General features: G+C 40.6%; 1 long non-coding RNA gene across 1 annotated transcript in view; it reads left to right on the forward strand.

Moving 5' to 3' along the window:
- The window catches only part of LOC135113907 (uncharacterized), a 38,988-nt gene extending 31,624 nt beyond the window's left edge, over window positions 1-7,364 (forward strand). Inside the window, exon 3 of the long non-coding RNA XR_010275108.1 lies at window positions 7,302-7,364. This is a non-coding gene — a long non-coding RNA (uncharacterized LOC135113907). The remainder of the gene's footprint in view (window positions 1-7,301) is intronic.
- Window positions 7,365-10,229: the final 2,865 nt, after the last annotated feature.

Consider the following 10,229-nt stretch of genomic DNA (forward strand, 5'->3'; position numbering starts at 1 on the left):
GTCTCCCTCTGAGCTGCTGTTTCTTCATACTTGCTTGGCTTATTCGTGATGTAATAAAGGAAGCTGCAAGAATTCACCAGGGATACACGTGGCAGTTGCTGTTTGTTTGTCTCAGTGTTGTCAGATGTTCTTCTCTTCCTGTTTCTTTGGATAAGCTTTAGTGTTTCGTTGTAGTGTCATTTTTACTTATTTATTTATTTATTTTTATTTTTTTTTTGTATCTATATCACTGCAAGAAGTCATCAGGGATACACGTGGCAGTTCCTTGTTCGTCTCGATGTGAGTTGTTCTCTTCCTCATGTTTCTTTCAATAATCGTTAGTGTTATTTGTTTTAGTGTCCTTTTTGTCCTTTTTTTTAATATCTATATCGCTGCAAGAAGCCATCAGGCCTACACATGTGTTTGTCAGCTTTTTTTTTTTTCATATTTACCTGAACCAAGACACAAAACAATAAAAGGAAAAGAAAGATATTGGACTTGCGAGGTTTAGTAAAAATGAGAAATTTGGATCTAGACTTCGGAACAGCGTTTGCAGAGATTAGAAAAAAAAATCATACATATTTGTAGAAACCAAGACAAAAATAATAATGAAAAAACAGCAAGAACTTTAGAGTCAAGAACTTAGAGAGAGAGAGAGAGAGAGAGAGAGAGAGAGAGAGAGAGAGAGAGAGAGAGAGAGAGAGAGAGAGAGAGAGAGAGAGAGAGAGAGAGAGAGAGAGAGAGAGAGAAACAGGAATAGTACTAAGATTTTTTCCTACATATTTACCAAAACCAGGGCACAAAACAATAAAAAAAACATGCCTTTCAACTTACGAACTTTACCAGAAACGAGCGCTATCACACACACGAACATCAGTGCTTGCTGGGAGAAACCAAGTCCAGGTAACACACCAACACCTGTATTGCTCCTCTCATTACTCTTGCTTACCTGTGTTCCCCCTTCACCTTGACTCGCTCCGTGCTGAACTAACCCCTCCCTAACCTACTAACTCCACCCACCCGTCCCCTCAACCCCTCCAAAGCCCACTTAACCCCCCTCTCCTCCACTTCCCTCCCCTTCCCCCATAAAGGAACACAGGTAATGACTTTCCCTGCCGACCTCACCTGTCCGGGGCTTAGTAATGACGCTAAACTTCTGCTGAGTTTTATTTTTATTAGGTTTCCGCAGAGTCGCCATTTCACTGTGACCAAATCTCTCTCTCCTTTTCCTCCTCCTCTTCTTCTTTCATCCTCTTCCTCTTCTTCCTCCTCCGGCAGTCACTATACTTTTTCATTTCCTCCATATCTTCCTTCCCCTCCGTTTCATTTCAAGCTGCTTCACGTAACTCTCTCTCTCTCTCTCTCTCTCTCTCTCTCTCTCTCTCTCTCTCTCTCTCTCTCTCTCTCTCTCTCTCTCTCTCTCTCTCTCTCTCGCTCTTGCTTTTATGTAACAGTCTGTAATAGTGTTAGAAGCCCTATAGCACATGTTCCAATAGACTGAAAAGTATGCTAAGTAGTAGTAGTAGTAATAATAGTAGTAGTAGTAGTAGTAGTAGTAGTAGTAGTAGAAGTACGACTCTTAGTGCCATTATCAAAGTTGTTATTGTGGCATATATTATCGTAAAAATGATCATAAATTTTACCTTTTCATTCTTCAGTGGTAAAAAAGATGACTTAATATGTAACGTGAGGCAATCAGTTCACTTCACAGGTAAACTCGGCACTTATAAAACTATGTACCGGTTACTGGGAAAGGAAGACAGAGACGGGGAGAGAAAAGACAGTTAGAGAGAGAGAGAGAGGAAGGCAGGAAGGAAGGAAGGAAGGATAAAAAGTAGAAGAGAGAGGGGGGAACAGAAAGGGCAGAAAAAAAGGAAGGAAGGGAGAGAGAAAGACAGAGATAGAAAAGACAGAAAAATGAAAGAAGGAAAGGAAAAATACGAGAAGGAAAATAAGACAGAAAAGAGACAGAAGAAGCAGAGAAAAACAAAAAAAAGACGAAAAAGAGGAGAAGAGTGAGATGAAGACGAAAGAGAAAGAGAATCAGAGAGAGAGAGAGAGAGAGAGAGAGAGAGAGAGAGAGAGAGAGAGAGAGAGAGAGAGAAACAGAGAAAAGGCGCCACGAGCAGATAGACCTGACGGCTGAGTCTCCGCCAGATATAAAGAATTTAAATACGCTTAGAAATAAAGATGAAAATTTATGGCGAGTCGCTGGAAGAAGGAAGAAGTGCAGGGGGCGGCCATACGGAAACCCTGCGTCATAAGCCAAGTGGGAAACGACTTCTGTAGAGGGGTCGTGGTGGAGGTCGCGGCGGGGAGGGACACAAGGGAACACAAAGGAGGAACAAGAGATATTAGTATATGGAACAGGGGAAGGAGAACAGAGAGACAGGGATCAGGGAGGGTGGGGGGATGAAAGGTGTAGCTTACAAGATTAGTATTGTAATGTAAAGGAGAGAAGATTAACAGAAGGAGTAAATGAAGGAAATGAGAGAGAGAGAGAGAGAGAGGAGTAATATAGAATGTGACATGTGAAAATTCTCTCTCTCTCTCTCTCTCTCTCTCTCTCTCTCTCTCTCTCTCTCTCTCTCTCTCTCTCTCTCTCTCTCTCTTTAGGCTCAATTTCTCTCACACTCATAATTCTCTTTCCTTTCACATATATATTCGGTCTCTCTCTCTCTCTCTCTCTCTCTCTCTCTCTCTCTCTCTCTCTCTCTCTCTCTCTCTCTCTCTCTCTCTCCTCCTTCTTCTTCTTCTTCTTCTTCTTCTTCTTCTTCTTCTTCTTTATTATTATTATTATTATTATTATTATTATTATTATTATTATTATTATTATTATTATTATTATTATTATTACTATCATTATTATCATCACCATTACTATTATCGTTATCATTATAGTCATTCCCCTCTATCCATATTTTCCTCCCAATCTATACGTTTGCTCCAGTTTCCCTCTCTACTTCATTTTCCTCCCCTCCCTTGCCCTCTCTCACGCTCTCTCCCTCTCTCTCCCCTGTAGTTATTCCCTCAGGCGTCGTAAAATTTACATGACCCCGGGGATAGTATGTAAAAGCAGGTAGAGGCGTGAATCAAGAATACCTGTGCCCTGCCAATCTGGGAAATGCAGGTGTGGAATGGACCAAATCAAATAGAACGGTCTGAATATTACATTACGTATGGGATTTAAGGTGAGGCTGGAAAAAGTAATTGGTTTGAATGTTATATTACAGGGATAGAGGGTAGTGGTAATAGGTGTGAATGTTATGGTAGTAAAAAAAAAAAGGGTTAAGGTGAGAAAGAGTGAGAGAGAAAATAAAGTTGTGTGAATGTTGTATTAGTGGATTTAAAGGGTGAGAGAGAAAAAAGAATGTTAGTGATGTGAATGTTGTGTTAGTAAAATTAAAGGTAAAAGACAAACAATAATTGACAAAAGAGAGAGTTATTGATATGAATTTTATATTAGCATAAAAAAGGGGCACTTAGGGTGAAAGAGGAAGGAAAGCAATGGATAGGAACAGTATATTAGTAAAAGAAAAGAGATTTAAGGGAAGAGGAAGAAAAGGTAACTCATATCAGTGTTATAATAGTAAAATAAAAAAAAAAAGGAAAACAAGTTCGTGTATGAATGTTGTATTGATAAAAGAGAAACTTCAGGGGAGGGAAAGAAAATAATTGATGTTTTAAATATATACAGGAGGGGCACCGGCCAAGGGCAACAAAATTAAAAGAAAAAAAAGGCTTACTGAGGTGCCAGAGTCAGAAACGATTGTCAAAATATTAGAGGAAGAATGTTATACGAGTATTGGCTGAAAAAAAAAAAAAAAAAACGAGACGAGGTGAGAGGGAGAGAAATAAGTTAGTGGCATGAATGTTGTGTTAGGAAAAGCAATGAAGGTGACAAAGATATGAAGTCTGGATGGAAAGTTTTTGGAATCTTTTGGAATATTCGGGAATCATGACATTTTTGAAGGAAATTTCGATGGGAATTTTAAAGGAAAGGAATTAAAATGGGAAAGGTTATGATATGAATGTTGCACTGCTGTTTGAAGAGGAGGAGGAAACATGAACACCGAAAAGACGAGTGATATTTAAAAGGAAGCTGGCAACCACACCTCAATAAACAAAGCTAAACCATTACGATGAACTCTCGTAAAAGGAAAAAAAAAAAAAAGAAAAGAAAAAAGAAATAAATGAAAATAAATAGATAAATAGATAAGTAAATAAATAAATAAAAATAAATAAAAAAATAGAACACCTTAACGCGCTAACCAATACAAAACTTTAGAAGATAATACAGTAAAATCCCTCTTATCCGGCATCAACGGGACCGTCGACATGCCGGATACCAGAAGTTGCCGGATACTTGAATAGAAGTGAAATTATGTCCACAATCACCACCCTACACTCACGCATCTTACCATAACAAAGATCAGCTGATCTTAATCAGCAGCTGATCTGATCAGCTGCTTAAGTGTAAGCACAACATGCTTCCTCTTTTCTACAACTTTAGGCATGATGAAGGCGTCAGGCGATAAACAGTGCACACGCGGGACTGAGTCACTGAGTAAACACAGTGCAGTGGACCGCGGGTGGCGCGAAGCAGTGCGTTCTGGTGCCGAGGGGACAAAGTATGCCTCTCGCGGGAATTTTAATCGATTTTATGAGTACACATTAATTTTTTATTGATTTTAAGGCTAGGGGAAAAATGTGCCGGATACTTGAAGCTGCCGGATACTCGAATGCCGGATGAGAGGGATTTTACTGTATGAAGAAGAAAAACCTTTACGATACATCACCCCTTGTGTGCATCTCAGTCACTCCTATTCTACCAACTGACGGGTGTAGTATAATATTTTCGAAGACTGTACGCGAGGAGCCGCAGCAAAGTCATATCATAAGAACATAGAGCATAAGAAGTAAGGGAAGCTGCAAGAAGCCATCAGGCCTACACGTGGCAGTCCCTGTATGAAATATACCTACCTTTCTCCCACCTATCATCCCTATCCATAAATCTGTGCAATCTTCTCTTAAAGCTCCTTAATGACTCAGCACTAACAACTTCATTACTGAGTCTGTTTCCATTCATCTACTATATTTGAGAACCAATTCCATCCTATCTCTTTTTTAAACCTAAATTTTTTCAAGCTTGAACACTTTATTTCTTGTTCTATCCTGGTTACTGATCCTAAGAATTTTGCTTACGTCCCCCTTGTTGTAACCCTTATACCACTTAAAGACTTTCATCTGGTCCCCTCTTAACCTGTCCTATCTATGTAATGGTCTGTGTATCTATGTAGAGGTCTGTGTATTTGTGTTAGTGGCCTGTGTATCTATGTATCTATATATTACTGAGCTGAGAGAGAGAGAGAGAGAGAGAGAGAGAGAGAGAGAGAGAGAGAGAGAGAGAGAGAGAGAGAGAGAGAGAGAGAGAGAAATTAGAGATGCGTATTGAAGTCTTCGTCATTTTAGAAAAGAATACGAGAGAGTTTTTATTGCTTGAATGCAGTAATAAGGAAATAAGAGGCAAACTGGTTGAAATTGGATAAAAATACCTTTGATCCTCCGCCGTTTAAAGAAAAAAGAGGAAGTTAATGACGATTTTACGTGATATAAGGGATAAAATAAAAGAAAAAAGCTAATAACGATCTTAATTCGATGTTACAGGAGAGACATAAAGAAAAGAAAAGCAAAAATATTACGATTTGAATTTTACATTATGGAAAAGAAAAGAAAAAAAGAAATATAAAAAAACTTTATTCCTTCATAGGCAAAAAAAAAAAAAATATATTACGATTTGAATTTTACATTACGGAAATAGAAAATAAAATGAAATGAAAAAAACACCTTTATTCCTTCATAAGCAAAAAGAAAAAAAGAAAAAAAAACACTGAGCCATACAATACTGAAGAAAAGAAAAACAAAAAAAAACCTTCCATTTATGACTTAAAAAAGAATAAATAAATAAATCAAAGAGAGAAAGAAAAGCTCAATCCATTCACTAGTTAAAAAAAAAAAAAGAAAATATATATATATATATATATATATATATATATATATATATATATATATATATATATATATATATATATATATATATATATATATATATATATATATATATATACACAATTATCCTACAGCAAACAAATGAGCAAACAGAAGGAAAGAGAATCAAGAGATATGAGGCAAGGAAAATGCATTGTTTACCTCTCCCTCTCTCTCTCTCTCTCTCTCTCTCTCTCTCTCTCTCTCTCTCTCTCTCTCTCTCTCTCTCTCTCTCTCTCTCTCTCTCTCTCCCGCGAGCCGAGTGTCAGTGAAAGATGCTTTAATAAATTCGTTTGGTGTCAAGAGTTTTTATTCTTTTCAATATTTCTATCTGTTTTCTATTCATTTATTCATTTATATTCATTTATCTATTTTAGGCGCGTAAAATGTTGGTTTCAAGTAATGCAGTATTGGAATATAGGCTTTATATTTATTCATTCCACCGGCCTGAGAGAGAGAGAGAGAGAGAGAGAGAGAGAGAGAGAGAGAGAGAGAGAGAGAGAGAGAGAGAGAGAGAGAGAGAGAGAGAGAGAGATACTTGCCTTAAAGTAGAACACATACACACACACACACACACACACACACACACACACACACACACACACACACACACACACACACACACACACAAAGATTAATATCCAGGCTTCCCTTAATTTCAAAGAACCATTCATCAAGAGGGAAAAATTCATGCTTTGATTCTTTTCCCGTAGACAAAAAAAAAAAAAGAAGGAAAAGAAAGGAAAGAAAGAAAGAAAGGGTGGAGGGTGCAGAAGGAAAAAAATGGGGAAATTAAATAGTCCCTCCAATTCTATACCTGCATATGTACTGTGTGTGTGTGTGTGTGTGTGTGTGTGTGTGTGTGTGTGTGTGTGTGTTCTTATGACACGGCAAGACGTACCTGCTTTGTAATAAATTGCTCACTAATGAAATATTTTTACCTGGGCAGTGTAATAATCCATCTCTCTCTCTCTCTCTCTCTCTCTCTCTCTCTCTCTCTCTCTCTCTCTCTCTCTCTCTCTCTCTCTCAGCCAATTATCACCTTTATCACTAACAGAAATGCCAACGATATAAACATGAAAATATTCCTCAACACTAAATATTTCTTTCCATTCCTTCCCTTTCCTTCCTCTCACTCACAATTTTCACCCCCCTCTCTCCCCCTCCCTCCCCTCTCTCATACTCTTCCTCCCCGCGTCGCTCTCTCCCTCCGATAATTAATTTCGAATGTTTCCCAAGGTCGCTGTTGACATTTATTTTCTCTCCTCTTACAGGTAAACGAGGACAGGTGAGCGGGACACCTTACCTGGCCAAGGCGGAAGGGAAATGAATGCTTGTCACTCTCAGGTAAATTGTTAGTTTTTTTTTGTTCTTTTTAATAAGGAGGTTCTCTCGTCTCTTTGTGTGTGTGTGTGTGTGTGTGTTTGTGTGTTTGTTAATGGGGAATTTGATTGAAGTGTTACTTTTGTTGTTTATGATAAAGCTGGTGATCCTATTATTATTGTTTCTGCTGCTGCTACTACTACTACTACTACTACTACTACTACTACTACTACTACTACTACTACTACTACTGCTACTACTACTACTACTACTACTACTACTACTACTACTACTGTTACTATTGCTACTACTACTACTACTACTACTACTACTTGTAGTGTTCTCTACGCCAAGGACACGGAGGCAAACACAGACTAGTCTTGGATTTATTGTTGGTTGTACAGCAATACCTGGGCGAGCGGCCACGGGTGTGCGAGACGAGAGTCGAGGCCAGACTTACTGCTGCCTCGTGCTCCCAGGTGCTTGACCTGACCTGACTTAGAGTCTGGCCGGTCCTACACCTGGGAAGCTTAGCATGTAGGGAATCCACGACGAAGATTAGCGTGGAGCGGCTAGCTGGCTGGCCAGTCACTACATTATCCCCCTCCCCCACGAAACGAGAAACAAAGGGAGAGGCGACCCACAGGGCCGAGCGAGGCGGCGAGGGCGGTCCGGAGCAGGCGGCGCGGGCAGTCCGAAGCAGGCGGCGCGGGCGGTCCGGAGCAGACGGCGAGGGCAGTCCGGAACAGGCGGTGAGGGCAGTCCGGAACAGGCGGCGCGGGCGTCTGAAACAGGCGGCGAGGGCGGTCCGGAGCAGGCGGCGAGGGCAGGGGCGAGCACCAGCGGGCGGCGTCGGGCGGGACGGGAGGTGGTGCCCGAGCGGGCGGCGTCGGGCACGGCGGGAGGTGGTGCCTGAGCGGGCGGCATCGGGCGAGGGCGAGTCGGGCGCGTTGCGGGGACGGGCGGCGAGGTGGCGCACCAGCGGGCGTCGGCGGGGCGAGGTGGTGTACCAGCGGGCGGGAGGTGGTGCCCGAGCTTACCATGTTGGGAATCCACGAGGATTAGCGTGGAGTGGCTAGCAGGCTGACCAGTCACTACATGCTGCTACGACTTCCGGCTCTGCAATGTTGATGATGATGATGATGATGATGATGATGATAATTTCAGTTACATCAATGGTAATAATAATAATAATAATAATAATAATAATAATAATAATAATAATAATAATAATAGTAATAATAATAATAATGCTGTTTACAATTTCTCACGTTCTAATTCTTTTACTTCATTCTCTCCTTCCTCCTCCTCCTCCTCTCTCCTTCACATCCCTGACGTCTGTGTTGAGTGAATTGCAGCTTATAATTCTCCTCCAACGTAGTAATTCTCTCTCTCTCTCTCTCTCTCTCTCTCTCTCTCTCTCTCTCTCTCTCTCTCTCTCTCTCTCTCTCTCTCTCTCTCTCTCTCTGACACACATATCATCTATTATTCTGTGTTTCTTTACTTTATGTTTCCTTCCTTTTTCCTCCTCCTCCTCCTCCTCCTCCTCCTCCTCCTCCCAATTTTTCTCTCTACTTATCCCTTCCTTCCTTCTTCCTCCGCATCATCTTTCATTCTTTTCATGGTTTTCCTCCTTTCTTCCTCTCTCTCTCTCTCTCTCTCTCTCTCTCTCTCTCTCTCTCTCTCTCTCTCTCTCTCTCTCTCTCTCTCTCTCTCTCTCTCTCTCAATTAATTACGTTACCCGAGTTGCTTTGGTGAGTGTAAAATTCTGACTCGTTGTAGTTTATCTCGTTGAGAGAGTTATGATGTGTGTGTGTGTGTGTGTGTGTGTGTGTGTGTGTGTGTGTGTGTGTGTGTGTGTGTGTGTGTGTGTCTTTCTTTTTTCTTTCGTTCATTCATTCCCTCATTCATTTATTCTTTCTTTCTTTCTTTTTGTTTGTTTATTTGTTTGCTTCTCTCTCTCTCTCTCTCTCTCTCTCTCTCTCTCTCTCTCTCTCTCTCTCTCTCTCTCTCTCTCTCTCTCTCTCTCTCTCTCTCTCCCTCCCTCCCTCCCTCCTGCATTTCGTCCTTCTCAACCTACTTTGCATAAATCTTGCAGTAAAATTCAGCTACGCCAGCACCCACTCACCGCTCTGCCCAGGTGTGGTGCCCCGGGGTTCCTGAAGGTGAGGATGGTGTCACTCGGCAGATCCTAAACTCGTGTAAATATATAGTCTCCCAAATATTTCCTCTTAGATACGTGGATAGATAGTCATGAAGATTTTTTTTATCTTTTTTTTTTTTTCATTTTGGGGTTGGTAACTTAAAGGTGGTTCGAGTAGTGGTGTTTCTTTTTGTTTGTTTATTTGTTTATTTATTTATTTTTTTTGTTTGGTAGTTTAAAAGTTTGGTGTTTATTTTTTTTCTGTGGAGGTTTTGTATTTTTCTTTTTTTGTTTATTTTTCAAGGATTGTGTGACGTTGATTTTTTTTATTACTTTTTTTTTTTTTAGTTTCCTGTGGTGGTTATAAAAATGTAATATTCTCTCTCTCTCTCTCTCTCTCTCTCTCTCTCTCTCTCTCTCTCTCTCTCTCTCTCTCTCTCTCTCTCTCTCTCTCTCTCTCTCTGTGTGTGTGTGTGTGTGTGTGTGTGTGTTTGTATTTTTTTCAAGGGTTCTGTATAGTGATATTCATAAGAACACACACACACACACACACACACACACACACACACACACACACACAAGTTAATTTTATGGATGAGCAGTAGACGAACAATATCATCCTCCCTCCCCTCCCTCCCTCCCTCCCTCCCTCCCTCCCTCCCTCCCTCCCTCCCTCCCTCCCTCCCTCTCTCCTTCCTTTACCATCTTCCTCGCTTCCTCGCTTCCTTCCCTCCCT

The sequence above is a fragment of the Scylla paramamosain genome, chromosome 26, assembly GCF_035594125.1.
Source record: "Scylla paramamosain isolate STU-SP2022 chromosome 26, ASM3559412v1, whole genome shotgun sequence".
Classification (NCBI taxonomy): Eukaryota; Metazoa; Arthropoda; class Malacostraca; order Decapoda; family Portunidae; genus Scylla; species Scylla paramamosain.